The following is a 22,967-nucleotide window of genomic DNA, read 5'->3' on the forward strand; positions in this document are numbered from 1 at the left end:
GAAGCCCAAGACCCAGCGTGAGTATGGCGGTTCATAGAGCTTAAGGCCCATAGGGACAAACTGCCGTAATGGCATGACTTTTAACATAAGGTAGAGGTAACTAGTCACCGAGCCGGACACTGTTTATGAGCCGGCCGGGACTCTGTAGGCCGGAGGGCGTCAACCCGTATATATAAGGGAACGACCCGCCGGAGGATTAGGGGAGAGACAACCGATCGAGAACCGGGCATAGCGTATCTCGCTCCCTGGTCATCGAAACCTCAAGCAATACCAACCCAACTAGACGTAGGCCTTCCTTCACTGCAAGGGGTTGAACTAGTATAAACCTCGCGTGTCCTTTGTCCCGATTAATCCCTTTAAGCTTCCTAGTTGCGATGGCTCCACGATTAAGTCCTTGCAAGAGGACATCTGCCGTGACAATTCCACGACACATGGACTGAATATTAGTCATAAAGAACTCATATACTTATTGCAAAAATCTATTAGTCATCGAAACAAAGTACTACGTGCATGCTCCTAGGGGGATAGTTTGGTAGGAAAAGACCATCACTCGTCCCCGACCGCCACTCATAAGGAAGACAATCAAAAAATATCTCATGCTCCAACTTCTTTACATAACGGTTCACCATACGTGCATGCTACGGGACTCACAAACCTTAACACAAGTATTTCTCAAATTCACAACTACTCACTAGCATGACTCTAATATCACCATAATTATATCTCAAAACAATCATAAGGAATCAAACTTCTCATAGCATTCAATGCACTTTATATGAAAGTTTTATATCCCTTTTGGATGCCTATCATATTAGGACTAGATTTATAACCAAAGCAAATTACCATACTATTTAGAGACTCTCAAAATAATATAAATGGAGCATGAGAGTTCATCAATTTCTATAAAATAAAGCTACCGCCGTGCTCTAAAAAGATATAAGTGAAGCAGTAGAGCAAAATTGCCTAGCTCAAAAGATATAAGTGAAGCAAATAGAGTATTCTAATAAATCACGATTCATGCATGTCTCTCTCAAAAGGTGTACAACAAGGATGATTATGGCATACTAAAAAGCAAAGACTCAAATAATACAAGATGCTCCAAGCAAAATACATATCATGTGGTGAATAAAAATATAGCCACAAGTAAAGTTACCGATAGACAAAGACGAAAGAGGGGATGCCTTCCGGGGCATCCCAAGCTTAGGCTCTTGGTTATCCTTGAATATTAACTTGGGGTACCTTGGGCATCCCAACCTTAGGCTCTTCCCACTCCTTATTCCATAGTCCATCAAATCCTTACCCAAAACTTGAAAACTTCACAACACAAAACTCAATAGAAAATCTCATTAGCTCCGTTAGTATACGAAAATAAATCACCACTTTTAGTACTGTTGTGAACTCATTCTTTATTTATATTGGTGTAATATCTACTGTATTCCAACTTTTCCATGGTTCATACCCCCCGATACTAGCCATAGATTCATCAAAATAAGCAAGCAACACATAGAAAATAGAACCGGTCAAAAACAGAATAGTCCATAGCAATTTGGAGATTTCGGATACTTCTGTAACTCCAAAAATTCTAAAAATTAGGAAAATATAAGAAATTTTTTTATTAATCTACTGCAAAAATAATCAGTATTTTATCGTGCTTCTGCTAAATTGAAAATTAATTTCCTGGGTGCAAATGTTTCTGTTTTCAGCAAGATCAAATCAACTATCACCGTAAGCTATCCCAAAGGTCTTAGTTGCACAAACACTAATTAAAACACAAAAGCACATATAACTAGAGTCTAGATGAATTATTTAATGCAAAATAGAACCTGAAAAGAAAAAAGAAAAATAAAATTGGGTTGCCTCCCGACAAGCGCTATTGTTTAATGCCCTTAGCTAGGCATAAAACACGAACAGATCTAGGTATTCTCATCTTCGGCATGCAATCCATAATTGTCTCTCATAATAGATTCATAAGGAAATTTATTTTTCTTTCTTGGAAAGTGTTCCATGCCTTTCCTTAATGTAAATTGAAATCTAATGTTTCCTTCTTTCATATCAATAATTGCACCAATCGTTCTAAGGAAAGGTCTACCAAAAATAATAGGACACGTAGGATTGCAATCTATATCAAGAACAATGAAATCTACGGGCACATACTTACTATTTGCAAAAATAAGAACATCATTAATCCTTCCCATAGGTTTCTTAATAGTGGAATCCACAATATGCAAATTTAAAGAACAATCATCAAATTCACGAAAACCTAACACATCACATAATGTTTTTGGAATCGTGGAAACGCTAGCACCCAGATCACACAAAGCATAACACTCATAATATTTAATCTTAATCTTAATAGTAGGTTCGCACTCATCATAAAGTTTTCTAGGGATAGAAACTTCCAATTCAAGCTTTTCTTCAAAAGATTGCATCATAGCATCAACGATATGTTTAGTAAAAGCCTTCTTTTGATTATAAGCATGAGGAGAATTTAACATGGATTGCAACAAGGAAAGACAATCTATTAAAGAACAATTATCATAATTAAATTCCTTGAAATCGAAAAGAGTGGGTTCATTGCTACCTAAAGTTTTGACCTCTCCAATCCCACTTTTATCAATTTTTGCATCAAGATCTAAAAACTCCGAATCATTGGGAAGCCTTTTAACTAAGGTTGACTCATCTCTAGTCCCATCTTGATCAAGATTTATATTGGAAAACAAAGATTCAATAGGAGTCACATCAATCACTTTAAGATCTTCATCATTATTTAAAGATTCTGGTTTACCTAGCATCTTATTCACCAAGGTAGCTTATTTATCGGAGATTTAGCCTACTAAATTTTCAAGATGAGCAAACTGTGATCTCAAACCATAAAATTCCTTAGACATATCATCGAGCTCTTTATTCATGTATTCCATAAAAAATTTCTGCTCCTTAAGCTCGTTTGTAAAGAAATTATTATGCTCAAATTGCAAAGACATGAAGCTTCTAACGTTAATTTTCAATTTCTTCCAACCTCCTGAAGTGAAGGTCAACATTTTTTGGTTGAGCCATCGTGACAAAGCAAGCAACCCACCCCCACGCACACAAAAAGAAAGCGAAGAAGATGAACGGAAGAGGGGTGAAGAAAAGGCAAATCTTTTCAAAAATCATTTTAGAAGTGGGGGAGAGGAAACCAAGAGGCGAACGACGAATAATGTAATGCAAGAGATGAGAGTTTATGATGGGTGCTTGGTATGTCTTGACTTGTGATGCGGCTTGAAGCTACGTCGGTATTTCCCCAAAGAGGAAGGGCTGATGCAGTACAACGATGGTAGGTATTTCCCTCAATGATGAAACCAAGGTTATTGAACCAGTAGGAGAACCAAGCAACAATACGTAAACGGCACCTACACACAAATAACAAATACTCGCAACCCAACATATTAAAGGGGTTGTCAATCCTTTTCGGGTAACGGCGCCAGAAATTGGCAAACGGACATGAATAAATTGTAGTAGATTGATAGATCGAATGCCAAATAAAATAAATAAGAATAAATTATAGTAAGGTATTTTTGTATTTTTGGTTTAATAGATCTGAAAATGAAAGCAAAGGAAAATAGATTGCAAAGGCAAATAATATGAGAAAGAGACCCAGGGGCCATAGGTTTCACTAGTGGCTTCTCTCGAGAAAAATAGCAAACGGTGGGTAAACAAATTACTGTTGGGCGATTGTTAGAACTTCAAATAATCATGACGATATCCAGGAAATGATCATTATATAGGCATCACGTCCAAGATTAGTAGACCGACTCCTGCCTGCATCTACTACTATTACTCCACACATCGACCGATATCCAGCGTGCATCTAGTGTATTCAGTTCATGGAGAAATGGAGTAATGCAATAAGAATGATGACATGATGTAGACAAGATCTATTTATGTAGAAATAGACCCCATCATTTTATCCTTTGTAGCAATGATACATACATGTCGGTTCCCCTTCTATCACTAGGATCAAGCACCATAAGATCGAACCCACTACAAAGCACCTCTTCCCATTGAAAGATAAATAGATCAAGTTGGCCAAACAAAACCGAAATATCGAATAAGAAATACAAGGCTATAAGCCACTACTAGGGAAAACCCTAGCAGTAGCGTGGGTATTTTGCGTATCAGTAGCACGTGAGGACGCGCTACTGATAAGGCGCTACAACTATTCCTTAGTAGTAGCGCGTGCTACGCGCGCTGCTACTAAGACATATAGCAGCAGCGTTTCTTCGCTCCAGCGCTACTGCTAATACAGCTAGTTGTAGCGTGTTTACTATCCATCGCTACTAGTATTCTTTTTCTCATTTTTTTAATTTTTAGTGTATTTATACGCCGTTATACAAATTTTGGTACAATACCAATTATGAGGTTGTTATATCAATATGTCCATAACAGTGTGTCAAATGAAGGTGGATTAGTTTTAAGTGGAGGGAACATGTGGTGCATGTCAAAAGTATACTACTAATCTAAACTTGATCTAGTTTGGACTAGTAGTACTTTCGATGTGCACCACATGTTGCCTCCACTTGAATCTAATCCGCCAACACAAGCTATTTAATCATCATCATAGTCATTACCACAAACAGTAGCTATTTAATCATCATAATCATAGTGTAGCACACATCATCATCTTCAAACTCATTCTAGCTAGCTAATCACCACCAAGCGCTGGACATGTTTGCTTGAACGGAAATAAGCTGTCAATAGAAATTAGTTGTCAACTATTTCTGAATAAACAATATCGAAGACATAAATATGGTTGAGAAACTCACATTATGGTATAACTAGAGGTGTATGCACATCGACCCAGAAGTCGATGCTACCTTCAATTTAATCTTCGGACGAATATCAAAGGTGATAACCATATCAGGCTCAAATGCATAAGTCTTGCATAGTGCTTGCCAAGTTTTGCATTCAAAACTGGTGTAGGTGTCTGCGTTGTATAATTTTGCGTGGAAAGTATAACCATGCTCGGTCTTCAAGTAAACTCTCTTTACCTTCATACTATTTTTCATAGAACTGAAACCTATCTTATCCAAGACAAAAACTCTTGCATGGCAGGGGATACGCTAGTAGAATAGTAAAAAAATTAAATTATAAGTTGAAGCAAATGAAGCAGATGTCATGCTTAATTACGAAAAAAGACTTGTCGTTGTGACTTACTATATCAACTTCAAAGTTCTCGTCCAGCTTGATGCTGAAGCGCCTATCATCATCTAGGAAGATTCTGTCGCACATGCCGCGCTCGTCTTCGCAGTATTCGCAAATACCAAAATCCTTTTCGTCGTCAGACATTTCCTATGTTCATAGTTGAAACATTAATTGAAAATGGATCGAAGGCAACTACCAGGATACTCAACACACAAATCCGGGGCACTCGATATTTCCTACATATTCTGGCACAAGTCATGCCAAAATTCACAGAAAAATCTGGCATGACCTTTGCTAAAATAGGACATATCGAGCGCCTGAAATTTGCCGGAACGGAAATGAATCAACACTCTGGCAAAACATAGGCCGCTCGGAGGTGTAACCTGCAAACATGACCGGCCACTTGGGCAAGCACATATCCTATTTGAGCAACACAAGATATACATTTCAAAATATCTTATAGGACTCATATTGACATGAGCATTCAATAATCAAAACCAAATCGTAAAATAAATAAGTATTCAAATTAGCATGCATTCCATAAGCAAAAGTAAATCATCTCAAGTGTCCGTACACAGTCGAATATTATCACTAATACACCCTGAATAGTATCATACATATAAAATCACTAATACAACTAAAACCCTAGCGCACGACGGGTATCAGCGCGGGCCGTGGACACCCACAGAGAAGGAACCATCACAGGATCATAGCTCCAGTGAGATCCCTGGAGAACCTGTGCTCCAACACAAACAAGTAGCCACAGACGTGCGCGTCCTCCTCACTGACACGGTGACGCACCACCTCCGCGGGGTCCTCGAGCCTCTGGACCGTCACTGGCCCACGCAACCGCAACCAAAGAAGGTTCGGGTCAACGACGGGATGACTCCTCACCAACCTGCACCCCCCGGTAGGTAGCGCCTCCCAGTACCACCCCGGCGGAGCCCAGTCCCGGACATGGCCCATCTGGTGACGCAGGTGTCCTCCGCTGACTCGACGACGAGGATGCGGGATAGGCATCGTCGACGTCGATGCGGGAATAATTGCTTTAACTAAAAAGGTAAACTAGTTCTATTAATTTTCATACTAAAAATAAAATAGTTGTATTAACTCAACTAGTTCAATTAAGCACTTACTATAAATAAAAATAAACTAGTTTTTACTAAAAATAAACTAGTTCAACTAGTTATATTAATTTTCTTACTAATTCTATTAAACACTTAGTAAAAAATAGTAAAAAAAAACTAGTTAGATGAAGTCTAGAATTTAACCCTAACTAATTTGATGAACTCTAAAATTTAACCCTAACTAATTTGATGAACTCTAAAACTAATTCTATTTAACAACTACTGCCATAATTAGCATCTAATTTGATGAACCCTAACTAATTAGATGAACTCTGAAATTTAACCCTAAGAACCCTAGCTAGGCAGATGTAGGGGAGGAGGAGGAGGAGGGCATGCTCACTTCAGGTGCCAGCGGAGTTAGGCAGAGGGGCACACGGCGTCGAGGTCGGGGACGGGGTCGGGGCACCAGGCGCACAGTGGAGGGAGGCGATGTAGGGGGGCCGTCGAGGTCGGGGTCGGGGGCAACGTTGAGGTCGGGGTCGGGGGCGCCGTCGAGGTCGGGGTCGGGGGCAGCACGGACGGCGTGCGGAGGGCGACGGGAGAGCGCGCGACGGCCGGGCGATGATGGCAGCGATAGCAGTTGACGCACGCGTGTTTGATTTGGGGGCGTTGGGGAAGAAGAAAATGGTTTTGGTTAAGTGGAAAATAGCAGCAGCGCGTTCCACGGAAAGCGCTACTACTACATTAGCTATAGCGCATGTCCATAAAGCCCACTGCTGCTACGCATTTCTCCTTCATTTTTATTTTTCATTTATTTTCATTCACATTTTCTTTTTTTCCTTCCCCTTTTTCTATTTCTTTCATTTTCATTTACTTTTCTATATGTTTTTCATTTTATTTTCCTTTCCTTAGCAGTAGCGCTTCCTGCGCGAAACACGCTGCTACAACAATCTTAGCAGCAGCACGCTTTCCTTAGGCACGCTACTACTATAGGAACCCCGGCGAGAATTGTAAGGAGAATTGTAGTAGTAGCGCCTATACAATTAGACGCGCTACTGCTATGATCTTAGCTACAGCGCGTTTGAGAAAATGCGCTACTGGTAAATTGTAGTAGCGCTTCTTTTTGTCCCGTGCTACTGGTAAGTTTCTGTGTATAAGGTTTTCCCTAGTAGTGAGCAATCATGCATATAAGAGATCAAAGAAACTCAAATAACTTTCATGGATAAAAATAGATAGATCTGATCATAAACGCAAAGTTCATCGGATCCCAACAAACACACCACAAAAGAGTTACATCATATGGATCTCCAAGAGACCATTGTATTGAGAATCAAACGAGACAGAGGAAGCAATCTAGCTACTAACTACGGACCCGAAGGTCTACAAAGAACTACTCACGCATCATCGGAGAGGCCCAATGGAAGTGGTGAACCCCTCTGTGATGGTGTGTAGATTGGATCTGGTGGTTCTAGACTCTGCGGTGGCTGGAATTGATTTTCGTTGACTCCCCGAGGGTTTCTGGAATATTGGGGTATTTATAGAGCAAAGAGGCGGTCCGGGGGGCACCCGAGGTGGGCACAACCCACCAGGGTACGCCTGGGCCCCCAGGCGTGCCCTGGTGGGTTGTGCTCCCCTTGGAGCACCCCTAGGCGCTTCTCCAGGCCATTGGGTGTCTTTTGGTCCAAAAAAATCAATAAAAATTTTCGCTGCGTTTGGACTCCGTTTGGTATTGATTACCTGCGATGTAAAAAACATGCAAAAAACAACAACTGGCACTTGGCACTATGTTAATAGGTTAGTACCAAAAATGATATAAAATGACTATAAAATTATTATAAAACATCCAAGATTGATAATATAATAGCATGGAACAATCAAAAATTATAGATACGTTGGAGACGTATCAACTTGGCGTAGATCTCCCCGGCAACAGCACCAGAAATTCTTCCTGCTACATCTTGAGCTTGCGTTGGTTTTTCCCTTCAAGAGGAAAGGGTGATGCAGCAAAGTAGAGTAACTATTTCCCTCAGTTTGAGTACCAAGGTATCAATCTAGTAGGAGACAATGAACAAGTCACCGAATACCTGCACAATCAATCAACAACTTGCACCCAACGTGATAAAGGGGTTGTCAATCCCTTCATGGTTACTTGCAAAAGTGAGATATGATAGAGATAGATAAATGGTAAAGTAAATATTTCTGGTATTTTTGGTTTATAGATCGGAAAGTAAAAGATTACAAAGGAAGTAAATCGGAAACTTATATGATGGAAAATAGACCCGGGGGCCTGATACGTCTCCATCGTATCTACTTTTCCTAACATTTTTCCTCTTGTTTTGGACTCTAATTTGCACGATTTGAATGAAACTAACCCGGATTGACGTTGTTTTCACCAAAACTACCATAGTGTTGTTTTTGTGCAAAAATAAAAGTTCTCGGAATGAAACGAAACTTTGTGAGAATTTTTATGCAATAAATGGGAATTTCTGGAGCCAAGAACCACCGAAGGGGGGCACCTGTGTGGGCACAAGCCACTAGGGCTCCTCCCCTCCAGGCGCACCTAGGTGGGTTGTCCTCGCCTGGTGGCCCCGCAACCTTGAAACCGACGCTATAAAATCACATATTTCCAGAAAAAAATCAGGGAGAAAGAATTATCACGTTTCACGAGATGGAGCCATCATCACCTCCTGTTCTTTATCGGGAGGCTAGATCTGGAGTCTGTTTGGGGCTCCGGAGAGGGGGATCTTCGATCTTCGTCATTACCAACCCTTCTCCATCGCCAATTCCATGATGCTCCCCACCGGGAGTGAGTAATTCCTTCGTAGGCTCGCTGGTCGGTGAGGAGTTGGATGAGATTCATCATGTAATCTAGTTTGTTTTGTTAGGGCTTGATCCCTAGTATCCACTATGTTCTGAGATTGATGTTACTATGACTTTTCCATGCTTAATGCTTGTCACTTTGGGCTTGGGTGCCATGATTTTAGATCTAAACCGTTTATGTTATCACCATTATATCTATGTTCTAGATCCGATCTTGCAAGTTATAGTCACCTACTACGTGCTATGATCTGGCAACCCCGGAGTGACAATAGTCGGGACCACTCCCGGTGATGATCGTAGTTTGAGGAGTTCATGTATTCATCGTGTGTTAATGCTTTGTTCTGGTTCTCTATTAAAAGGAGGCCTTAATATCCCTTAGTTTCCAATAGGACCCCGCTGCCACGAGAGGGTAGGACAAAAGATGTCATGCAAGTTCTTTCCATAAGCACGTATGACTATTTATGGAATACATGCCTACATTATATTTATGAACCGGAGCTAGTGTCGTATCGCCCTAGGTTATAACTGTCACATGATGAATATCATCCAACAAATCATCAATCCAATTCCTACAAATTTCTCTTATATTATTCTTGCTAAGTTACTACTGCTATCGTTACTATTGCACTTGCTACAAAATTACTGCTATCACTGTTATCGTTACTATTGCTGCCACTAATATTCTCAAAATTATCATACTACTTTGCTACTGATCACTTTGCTGCAGATAATTAATCTCCAGGTGTGGTTGAATTGACAACTCAACTGCTAATACTTACAAAAATTCTTTGGCTCCCCTTCACTACAAGAAATATGTCAAATTGCGACCATCACTATTGGTCGCTGAAAGGTCATTGTTTTTCATTTGCGACCTTTTTGTGACCAAAAACAGATGGTCAAAAGCTGACAGTCGTAAACTGAAATTAACGACCTTCTCTGTGAGAAGGTCGTGGAAGGCAATGACCAAAACAAAAGGTCATTGATTCTATGACCTTCTGTTTTGGTCGCTAGCTGTTTGCCCAGGCTACGCCGGATCCGATGTGGCAGCTGACGTGGCAAAATTGCAACCAATTGAATTGGTCGTTGCTAAGATTCAGCCCGGTCCAATTCGGTGTCTATATAGGCCAAGCCCATTAATTCAGCCCATTTATATATAAAAAAATTCTGCCAATTTTTGTTAGCTACCTGGGCCTGGACCAACAATTCGACCTTTTATTTATTTCTGGGCCGTGGCCTTTTAACATTGTTTGGGCCATTATATTTTGGAGCTGGTCTCACTTGTCATCATCTCACACATTGGGCCCACTTGACAGAAATTTCAAAACTGATCAGATTATTTTCATAAGTGGGTCCCATGAGTCAAGTTTCCATTCCACACATTTTCAAATCACATACATAATCAATATTTTAGACAAAACAGTACAAATGTAGTTCATCAAATAACATTAAGTCTACTACAATCTGTACATAGTCTATTACAACCCCAATATGCCTACTGTCACAATATTACAATATTTACAGTCTATTACAGTCAAACATAAGAGACAACTCTTTGCTGAGTATACGGCTTCAAAGTTCAAATTTTGTAGACTTGGAGCTCCTGTAAAAGAGTGAACACATAGGCTACCAGCATTAGAGTCGCTATTATTCTTGGACTATCGAAAAATTATATATTGAAAGAGATCTCATAGAAATGTAGATTTAGGGACCAAATATATGATAAAGCAACAGATTCAGCCAACTTCAAAGACCTAGATGTTTGTGATGCATCCTCATAGGACCACAAGAACACTAGATATAGTATAATATGATTCCAGGAGACCACAAGAGTATGAATCAGTAGCAGGTATATAGCTAGCAAACTACTACTAGACATCATCGACACTTGAACCATAACATTTCCAGCAAGGAAATAAAAAATGGGACAAGTACTAATTCTGGATAACATGTCTAGGAAGTCCATCCAATGGTTTCAACCTCATCCTAATAAACTAGCAGCACTCTAATACTACTAATTACCAACAGTAAATCAAATAGCCAGATGAAACACCAGCACTTGATCATCAACACAACAATCGGCAAGGACTCAATCATGGCGCAAAAAACATCAAAATCCTAACTAACACATGAAACAGAGCATGGTTGTAGCATAGCAAAGGGAGGAGCTCACAGTGGTGGTTTGTGCAGCCGATGTCGATCAGCCTCCGTTCGTCGCTTGCGAGCACCATGCACCTTGGTTAGCCATGAAGCCCTTGTCTTCTGCTGCACGGATGAAATCCAAAGCATTATTGTTGCACATGGATAGGAGGAGTCAGAAATTTTGAGGTCAAACTCCAGCCGCATTGCCGTGTATAAACTAGTATAGAATGAAGCACATGAAGTTAGTACATGCTACAAGAACAATATTATGCCCATCAAGAACACCAGAATAAACGCATTTCAGGCATTCTAATGTCTGGAGATCTGCTTCCAGAAACCCACTATGTCAATCCAAAAACTAAACTGTAAAGTACTGGAGGAGATATCAACTACTGCTACTACTAAAGCAGGTGCAAGATGTTGGTTAACAGCATCATAACTAGTTGAACCTAGCACCTAATCATCGATCAATCACCAAACAGTATGAAGCAAAAACAAACAAGAGGGGGAGGAGTTTATACCTGATCTTCTTGAGCCTCTCAAGGTCATCCTTGAGCTTCATGTCGACGACGTTGGAGACGAACTGGCGCGGATTGTGCACCACTGCCATCAGATGGTCCATCTCCTCCGCGGAAAGCTCTCCAGCCTTGCACACCCCCATAGACCAAATTATTCTCTGTAGAAAGAAGCAACAACTCAGACTATCTACACAAAAAGCTAGCCCAAATTTCTAAGCATACTAGCACAGGCACCGGCACAACACATAGAATGAAGCACATGATGCTAGTACTTGCTACCCGGACATTTCAAGCAATCTAGTGTTTATAACAAGGGTGCAACGCGAGCAGAAACTAGACATGTATAAATCATCTACATGGTAAGAGATAACTAAAGTCGCATTTTGCTAAACAAGCTACCCCCTCAGTTATGCTATGGAAAAACATATTCAGTTTTGGGACGCGAACAATTAAGATCCTACATAGTAAGAGAGCAGCAAAACTAGCATTCCGCTACTATCCGAGCAAGAATACCAGTGGGTACAATACTTGCAGCTTCACCAACAGAATCTAACTAAGTTACTGCACCAGGTACAGGCAATTAGAATTGAACTTTTTCAATTAATGAAATTGTTTAGCCCCTCAGACTGATAACATGAGATTTGCTGGCTAGACTGGTGAGACAAGCAAGATAGAACATCACACAACAATATTTTTCTGTGCCCGCAGCGAAATAGTTAGGCAAAGTTGGGCAAGACTCCAAATCTTTCTACCAAAATGAGCATTATTCCACATCCATGTGCACCAACACAGCAGAAAAAGTTGTGTGTGTGTGTATTTAGATGTGAAGATAAAATGAGAACATCTGAGTTCAAACAACAAATATTAAAACAGCATCAGATTGAAACAACAGGTGCCACATAATTTAGCTACAAAACTGGATGAGGCGAATTGCCGAATTATACAGCCATAACATTACTGTCACCAAGATTCCTATTCCACCAAGTCATTCAATAACTGATATAATAGTCATGCCATTGTGATGTTAACACCAGGACATGACATAAAACAGAGCTTATTACAAAGGAAATAACTGAACCTGGACATGGACACATGAGACAAATCAAGCAACAATACTAATCTAAATTTTACAAGCACATATGTTCTCAAGAAGAATTCACAAAGACCATCATAAACAAGAACATATGGAAAGGCGCTTGTGTAGCAGTGCTAGAGGAAAGGCGGTTGTCAGTATACTACATGGCGTTAGGTGTAAGCTGCCCATGTGTATAGAAACAAGAACATATGGATCAATAGGCATTAGCAGCAGCAGAAATTGATCCTAGCTAATTATCTTTCACATACCTAGTAACAAAATAATATGTGCATTCGACAACACTAACAGTCAGTCCAGAATATGATTCACAATAAAGAAAAGAACAATCTGTCCAAAAAATCACGTGCTAGATTAGGAAGAAAGTGAACATAGTGGGGTTGTCGGGGTTGAAAACTTAACATGTACAAATCATCAGTTTACAAAGTAGGCTACTGCATTACTGCTTGAAATAAAGAGCAGCAGCTGCTAATAAGCTATGCCATATGACAAACGAACTACAATTCACTATGTCGGTAAGACTAAGTACCTACAAATTAAATGGCTAAGTACCAAGCTTCGGTTCTACATCTCTACATCTTCTATATTTACCAACCCACTTGCCCACAGACCGATTTGAAGTTTTTGTAGCTCAGGGTTAAATCTAGGGGAGCAAAAGAAATAGACACATTTAAAAATGCTAAGTACTTGTGGGGTTAGCACTACAATTTTTTGTAATGCAGAAAACATGAGAGCCTTCGAAAGCTTTGATGAGGTGGATTAGGAAGAAAATTATGATAGATAACAAGGTATACGATATGAAAAATCAACTAGACTTCACTTTGTAGGTACTACCAAGTAACAACAACCTAAATTCCCATCCCAACCCTACCCTCACACCCGTAATAACTTCCTCCCCTACAAAAGCCTCCCAAGAAGCCAACCAAGGTCAACTCAGCACATAACGCCACACCACAGAGCAATAGCCATAGCCAGCAGCAATGGAGATAGAGTCAGTCAAGTGTGAGTGTTGTGGCCTGAGGGAGGACTACACCAAGGACTACATTCCGGCGATGATGTATCCCTCGACGGATCTGCATCCACAAGGCGAGGGGAGAGAAGGGGTCAGTTGCAGAGAGGGGGAATTTAGATAGGTAAATCGAAACAGAGAGATAGAGGAGGCCGACGAACCCTGGCCAGGAGCTGGAGTGAGAGCACGCCGTTGATATTGGTGGCTTCCAAGACACCTCTATCGCCCGCTCCACCATGCCACAACCGAACCACATCAGAACCCTAGCTGTCACCGGAGCAAGAAGCAAACCTAGACATCGAGATCTACAAGGGAGACAATAAGAGGTGAGGAAGAGAGTGAGGGATGTGACGAAGAGGAGTGGAGACACTCACCTGAGTCATCGGAGCCACAACGGCGACGTGCTAGCCACAAACCTAGCCGCTGGGAAGGGTTGCGCTTGGCTGCTGGAGGAAGCACACACCGGATCTGGCCCGATGGGAGGAAGGAGAGGATGGGGGAGGTCACGGTGGTGTGTTGGGTGCGCCGGAGGATGCCGGAATCGCGCGGGATCTGGCCCATCGGTGGTGGGATCGGGCACTGTTGGTGGTGGTGACGAGAATTGGTGCGAGGGAGAGGGAGGCACGGCGTGGGATCAGGCGTTGTTGGTGGCTGTTGATGAAAGCAACGTTGGAGATGCCCCCGACGCCAGCGGCGGCTCCCGGGAGGGAGGCCGCGGAGGAGGTGGAGGAGGAGCGGTGGTGGGAGGGGGAGACGCCGCCGGGGAGGTAGAGCCCGTGCTCCTCCCGATGTGCTGCCGCCCGTAGACCAGGCTCCCTGCCCGCAGACGGTTCATGGCGGGATCGCCGAAGCTGGGAGGGGTCTGGGCAAAGGACGGCAGCGGATTGGGTTGGGCTACAGCGGCGTATTGAGATATGAGGGAGGGAGAGGGTTAGGGTTCGAGAGAAGGGGGCTACGTGGGGTAGGCGAGCACGTGGCGGGAACCGCCCCGGAGCACGGCGGCGGCGTCAGGGAGCAAAGGGGGTGGTGGTCATCGGTCATTGGAGAGGAGCAAGGGGGCGGTGGAGTTGATGGGGAGGCGAGAAAGAAAGAAAGGAGGCGGGGGGTGGATGGAAAACGGGGGAGAACAGAGCTTCGGTTTCGCCTCACGTGGGGTTGGTGGGGGAGGCAAGGGATGAGGGCTGTTGTTGGATCCGGGAGGATCCAACGGTGTTTCGTGCATGATCCGCGTGTCTTGTCCACGAACAAATCAGAACGCAATACAACATTATGACCAACTAAATTGGTCGTGATAGATTTAAAAATAAGATGTTAAAATCATGTAACCTATTTTGTGATCTCAGAAATTAAAAAAAACAAAAAACATTCTCATTGTGTCACCAATTGTGAACTAGCTTTCAGGAAAATAACAAACATGAAATGGCAAACAATGTTGCCTAAAGGAGTTTCATTTTCTTTGGACGAAAAAAAATCATTTTCCATTTTCCGAGTGCCCAAAATGAGTTTTTTTAAGGACCTACCAAATAATTGTTGCAAAATTGGACCAAATCAATTTTCTAAAATACTAGGCCATATTTAATGCACAATTGACCAAATGGTTGCATGTCAAAAGTTTTGATCCACCTCTCATGAAAAAACAAATTTTTGCCGATTCAGTTGGAAGCGGGTCAAATTTGAACTGCAGCTGCCTCATAGTTTGCTCTTTATTTTTCCCAAAAATCATTTTTAGGTACAAAAGTCTATTTAATCACACCCGCTTTCCAGATGTTATGAATACCTGGCAGAGCAAAGCTGATGACAATTTGATAGTTCAGTGTGCCATGCTATATAGCTTAGAACCGGGACTTGAACAACGTTTTGAACGTCATCGAGCATATGAGATGTTTCAGGAGTTGAAGTTAATATTTCAAGCAAATGCCCGGATTGAGAGATATGAAGTCTCCAATAAGTTCTAGAGCTGCAAAATGGAGAAGAATAGTTCTGTCAGTGAACACATACTTAGAATGTCTGGGTACCACAATCACTTGACTCAGCTGGGGTTAATCTTCCAGTTGATAGTGTCATTGTCAGAGTTCTTCAATCACTGCCACCGAGCTACAAAAGCTTCGCGATGAACTATAATATGCAAGGGATGGATAAGACAATTCCCGAGCTCTTCATGATGCTAAAGGTTGCGGAGGTAGAAATCAAGAAAGAGCATCAAGTGTTGATGGTCAACAGGACCATCAGTTTCAAGAACAAGGGCAAAGGGAAGAATGGGAAATTCAAGAAGAATGGCAAGCATGTTTCTGCTCAAGTGAAGAAGCCCAAGTCTGGACCTAAGCCTAAGACTGAGTGCTTCTACTATAAAGGGACTGGTCACTAGAAGCGGAACTGCGCCAAGTGTTTGGCGGATAAGAAGGATGGCAAAGTGAAAGGTATATTTGATATACATGTTATTGATGTGTACCTAACTAATTCTCGCAGTAGCGCCTGCGTATTTGATTCTAGTTCTGTTCCTAATATTTGCAACTCGAAACAGGGGCTATGGATTAAGCGAAGATTTGCTAAGGACGAGGTGACGATGCGTGTGGGAAATGGTTCCAAAGTCGATGTGATCACCATCGGCACGCTACCTCTACATATACCTTCGGTATTAGTTTTAGACCTGAATAATTGTTATTTGGTGCCAGCGTTAAGCATGAACGTTATATCTGGATCTTGTTTGATGCGAGACAGTTATTCATTTAAATCAGAGAATAATGGTTGTTCTATTTATATGAGTAATACCTTTTATGGTCATGCACCCTTGATGAGTGGTCTATTTTACCAAATCTTGATAGTAGTGATACACATATTCATAGTAGTGAAGTCAAAAGATATAAGTTTAATAATGATAGTGCAACTTATTTGTGGCACTGCCGTTTAGGTCATATTGGTGTAAAGCGCAGGAAGAAACTCGATGCTGATGGGCTTTTGGAATCACTTGATGCTTGCGAACCATGCCTCATGGGCAAGATGACTAAGGCTCTGTTCTCTAGAACAATGGAACGAGCAACATATTTATTGGAAATAATACATATTGATGTATGCGGTCTGATGAGTGTTGATGCTCATGGCGGGTATCGTTATTTTCTGACCTTCACAGATGATTTGAGCAGATATGGGTATGTCTACTTGATGAAACATAAGTCTAAAACATTTGAAAAGTTCAAAGATTTTCAGAGTGAAGAGGAAAATCACCGTACCAAGAAAATTAAGTTTCTATGATCTGATCATGGAGGTGAATATTTGAATTATGAGTTTGGTCTTCATTTGAAACAATGCATAATAGTTTCACAACTCACGCCACCTGGAACACCACAGCGTAATGGTGTGTCCGAACGTCGTAACCGCACTTTATTAGATATGGTGCGATCAATGATGTCTCTTGCTGATTTACCCTATCGTTTTGGGGTAATGCTTTAGAGACGGCTGCATTCACGTTAAATAGGGCACCATCGAAAACCGTTGAGACGATACCATATGAACTGTGGTTTAGCAAGAAACCCAAGTTGTCGTTTCTTAAAGTTTGGGGCTGCGATGCTTATGTGAAAAAGCTTCAACCTGATAAGCTTGAACCCAAATCGGAGAAATGTGTCTTCATAGGATATCCAAAGGAGACTGTTGGGTACACCTTCTATCACAGATCCGAAGGCAAGATATTCGTTGCTAAAAATGGACCCTTTCTAGATAAGGAGTTTCTCTCGAAAGAATTGAGTGGGAGGAAAGTAGAACTTGATGAGGTAATTGTACCTTCTCCCTTATTGGAAAGTAGTTCACCACAGAAATCAGTTCCAATGATTCCTACGCCAATTAGTGAGGAAGCTAATGATGATGATCATGAAACTTCTGATCAAGTAACTACCGTACCTCGTAGGTCAACCAGAGTAAGATCCGCACCAAAGTGGTACGGTAATCCTATTTTGGAGGTCATGTTACTTGACCATGACGAACCTACGAACTATGAGGAAGCGATGATGAACCCAGATTCCATGAAATGGCTTGAGGCCATGAAATATGAGATGGGATCCATGTATGAGAACAAAGTATGGACTTTGGTTGACTTTCCCGATGATTGGCAAGCCATAGAGAATAAATGTATCTTCAAGAAGAAGACTGACGCTGACGGTAATGTTACTGTCTACAAAGCTCGACTTGTCGTGAAAGGTTTTCAATAAGTTCAAGGAGTTGACTACGATGAGGCCTTATCCCCTGTAGCAATGCTTAAGTCCGTCTGAATCATGTTAGCAATTGCCGCATTTTATGATTATGAAATTTGGCAAATGGATGTCAAAACTTCATTCCTTAATGGATATCTTAAAGAAGAGTTGTATATGATGCAACCGGAAGGTTTTGTCGATCCAAAAGGTGCTAACAAAGTGTGTAAGCTCCAGCGATCCATTTATGGATTGGTGCAAGCATCTCGGAGTTGGAATATACGCTTTGATAGTGTGATCAAAGCATATGGTTTTATACAGACTTTTGGAGAAGCCTGTATTTACAAGAAAGTGAGTGGGAGCTCTGTAGCATTTCTGATATTATATGTGGATGACATATTGTTGATTGGAAATGATACTAAATTTCTGAATAGCATAAAAGGATACTTGAATAAGAATTTTTCAATGAAAGACCTCGGTGAAGCTGCGTATATATTGGGCATCAAGATCTATTGAGATAAATCAAGACGCTTAATTGGACTTTCACAAAGCACATACCTTGATAAAGTTTGGAAGAAGTTCAAAATGGATCAAACAAAGAGAGGGTTCCTGCCTATGTTACAAGGTGCGAAATTGAGTCAGAGTCAATGCCCAATCACTTCAGAAGATAGAGTGAAAATGAAAGTCATTCCCTATGCTTCAGCCATAGGTTCTATCATGTATGCAATGCTATGTACCAGACCTGATGTATGCCTTGCTATTAGTTTAGCAGGGAGGTACCAAAGTAATCCAGGAGTGGATCACTGGACAACGGTCAAGAACATCCTGAAATACCTGAAAAGGACTAAGGATATGTCTCTCGTTTATGGAGGTGACAAAGAGCTCGTCATAAATGGTTACGTCGATGCAAGCTTTGACACTGAGCGGATGATTCTAAGTCACAAACCGGATACGTATTTTTATTGAATGGTGAAGCTGTCAGTTGGTGCAGTTCTAAACAGAGCGTCGTGGCAGGATCTATGTGTGAAGCTGAATACATAGCTGCTTCGAAAACAGCAAATGAAGGAGTCTCGATGAAGGAGTTCATATCCAATCTAGGTGTAATACCTAGTGCATCGGGTCCAATGAAAATCTTTTGTGACAATACTAGTGCAATTGCCTTGGCAAAGGAATCAGATTTCACATGAGAACCAAGCACATCAAGAGACGCTTCAATTCCATCGGCGATCAAGTCAAGGAAGGAGACATAGATATTTGCAAGATACATACGGATATGAATGTTGTAGACCCGTTGACTAAGCCTCTCTCACAAGCAAAACATGATCAGCACCAAGACTCCATGGGTGTTAGAATCATTACAACATAATCTAGATTACTGACTCTAGTGCAAGTGGGAGACTGAAGGAAATATGCCCTAGAGGCAATAATAAAGTTATTATTTATATTTATTTATATCATGATAAATGTTTATTATTCATGCTAGAATTATATTAACCAGAAACTTAGTACATGTGTGAAAACAGAGTGTCACTAGTATGCTTCTACTTGACTAGCTCATTAATCAAAGATGGTTAAGTTTCCTAGCCATAGACATGAGTTGTCATTTGATGAATGAGATCACATCATTAGAGAATGATGTGATTGACATGACCTATCCGTTAGCTTAGCACTTTGATCATCTAGTTTATTGCTATTGCTTTCTCCATAACTTATACATGTTCCTATGACTATGAGATTATGCAACTCCCGAATACCAGAGGAACACTTAGTGTCCTATCAAACATCACAACGTAACTGGGTGATTATAAAGATGCTCTACAGGTGTCTCCGATGATGTTTGTTGAGTTGGCATAGATCAAGATTAGGATTTGCCACTCCGATTGTCGGAGAGGTATCTCTGGGCCCTCTCGGTAATGCACATCACTATAAGCCTTGCAAGCAATGTGACTAATGAGTTAGTTATGGGATGTTGCATAACGGAACGAGTAAAGAGACTTGCCGGTAACGAGATTGAACTAGGTATGATGATACCGATGATCGAATCTCGGGCAAGTAACATACCGATGACAAAGAGAACAACGTATGTTGTTATGCGGTTTGACCGATAAAGACCTTCGTAAATATGTAGGAACCAATATGAGCATCCAGGTTCCGCTATTGGTTATTGACCGGAGATGAGTCTCGGTCATGTCTACATTGTTCTCGAACCCGTAGGGTCCGCACGCTTAATGTTCAATGATGATATGTATTGTGAGTTATGTGATTTGATGTACCGAAGTTTGTTCGGAGTCCCAGATGTGATCACGGACATGACGAGGAGTTTCGAAATGGTCGATACATGAAGATTGTGTTGGGGAACGTAGTAATTTCAAAAAAATTCCTACGCACACGCAAGATCATGGTGATGCATAGCAACGAGAGGGGAGAGTAAGATCTACGTACCCTTGTAGATCAACAACGGAAGCGTTGACACAACGTAGAGGAAGTAGTCGTACGTCTTCCCGATCCGACCGATCCAAGCACCGTTACTCCGGCACTTCCGAGTTCTTAGCACACGTACAGCTCGATGACGATCCCCGGGCTCCGATCCAGCAAAGCTTCGGGGAGGAGTTCCGTCAGCACGACAGCGTGGTGACGATCTTGATGTTCTACCGACGCAGGGCTTCGCCTAAGCACTACAACGATATGATCGAGGTGGAATATGGTGGCAGGGGGCACCGCACACGGCTAAGGAACGATCTCAAGGATCAACTTGTGTGTCTATGGGGTGCCCCTTGCCTCAGTATATAAAGGATGGAGGAGGAGGAGGCCGGCCAAGGCCATTGGTGCGGCCAGGATGGGAGTCCTACTAGGACTCCAAGTCCTAGTAGGAGTCCATCAAGAGGGGAGGAAGGGAGAAGGAAGTGGAGGAGTAGGAAAGGTGGCCGGCCCCCTTTTCCCTAGTCCAATTCGGACTAGAGGGGGGGGGGGCGCAGCAGGCCTTTTCTCCTCTTCCCACTAAAGCCCATCAAGGCCAATACTTCTCCCAGCGAATTCCCGTAACTCTCCGGTACTCTGAAAAATACCCGAATCACTCGGAACCTTTCCGAAGTCCGAATATAGTCGTCCAATATATCGATCTTTACGTCTCGACCATTTCGAGACTCCTCGTCATGTCCCCGATCCCATCTGGGACTCCGAACTCCTTCGGTACATCAAAACTCATAAACTCATAATATAACTGTCATCGAAACATTAAGCGTGCGGACCCTACGGTTCGAGAACAATGTAGACATGACGAGACACGTCTCCGGTCAATAACCAATAGCGGGACCTGGATGCCCATATTGGCTCCTACATATTCTACGAAGATCTTTATCGGTCAGACCGCATAACAACATACGTTGTTCCCTTTGTCATCGGTATGTTACTTGCCCGAGATTCGATCGTCGATATCCAATACCTAGTTCAATCTCGTTACCAGCAAGTCTCTTTACTCGTTCCATAATACATCATCTTGCAACTAACTCATTAGTTGCAATGCTTGCAAGGCTTATGTGATGTGCCTTACCGAGAGGGCCCAGAGATACCTCTCCGACAATCGGAGTGACAAATCCTAATCTCGAAATATGCCAACCCAACATCTACCTTTGGAGACACCTGTAATGCTCCTTTATAATCACCCAGTTACGTTGTGACGTTTGGTAGCACCCAAAGTGTTCCTCCGGCAAACGGGAGTTGCATAATCTCATAGTCATAGGAACATGTATAAGTCATGAAGAAAGCAATAGCAACATACTAAACGATCGGGTGCTAAGCTAATGGAATGGGTCATGTCAATCAGATCATTCAACTAATGATGTGACCTCGTTAATCAAATAACAACTCTTTGTCTATGGTTAGGAAACATAACCATCTTTGATTAACGAGCTAGTCAAGTAGAGGCATACTAGTGACACTCTGTTTGTCTATGTATTCACACATGTATTATGTTTCCGGTTAATACAATTCTAGCATGAATAATAAACATTTATCATGAAATAAGGAAATAAATAATAACTTTATTATTTCCTCTAGGGCATATTTCCTTCAGTCTCCCACTTGCACTAGAGTCAATAATCTAGATCACATCACCATGTGATTAACATCGATAGTTCACATCATCATGTGATTAACACCCATAGTTCACATCGCCATGTGACCAACACCCAAAGGGTTTACTAGATTCAGTAATCTAGTTCACATCGCTATGTGATTAACACCCAAGGAGTGGTAAGGTGTGACCATATTTTGCTTGTGAGAGAATCTTAGTCAACGGGTCTGCCACATTCAGATCCGCATGTATTTTGCAAATTTCTATGTCAACAGTGCTCTGCATGGAGCTACTCTAACTAATTGCTCCCACTTTTAATATGTATCTAGACCGAGACTTAGAGTCATCTAGATTAGTGTCAAACTTGCATCGGCGTAACCCTTTACGACGAACCTTTTTCCACTTCCATAATCGAGAAACATATCCTTATTCCACTAAGGATAATTTTGACCGCTGTCCAGTGATCTACTCCTAGATCACTATTGTACTCCCTTGCCAAACTCAGTGGTAGGGCATACAATAGATCTGGTATACAGCATGGCATACTTTGTAGAACCTATGACTGAGGCATAGGGAATGACTTTCATTCTATTTCTATTTTCTGCCGTGGTCGGGCTTTGAGTCTTACTCAAATTCACACCTTGTTACACAGGCAAGAACTCTTTCTTTGACTGTTCCATTTTGAACTACTTCAAAATCTTGTCAAGGTATGTACTCATTGAAAAAACTTATCAAGCGTCTTGATCTATCTCTATAGATCTTGAAGCTCAATATGTAAGCAGCTTCACCAAAGTCTTTCTTTGAAAAACTCCTTTCAAACACTCCTTTTATGCTTTACAGAATAATTCTACATTATTTCCGATCAACAATATGTCATTCACATATACTTA

The 22,967-nt window shown here is 41.6% G+C and overlaps 1 protein-coding gene across 1 annotated transcript in view; it reads right to left on the reverse strand.

Annotated features, from left to right (window-relative positions):
- LOC147961105 (large ribosomal subunit protein eL42z/eL42y) overlaps nucleotides 1–22,967 on the reverse strand; it is a 288,994-nt gene that overhangs the window by 183,586 nt on the left and 82,441 nt on the right. The gene's annotated exons all lie outside the window — the stretch shown is intronic.

This window comes from Triticum urartu, chromosome 7A, assembly GCF_056163025.1.
Source record: "Triticum urartu cultivar PI428250 chromosome 7A, HENAU_Tu73, whole genome shotgun sequence".
NCBI classification, from domain to species: domain Eukaryota; kingdom Viridiplantae; phylum Streptophyta; class Magnoliopsida; order Poales; family Poaceae; genus Triticum; species Triticum urartu.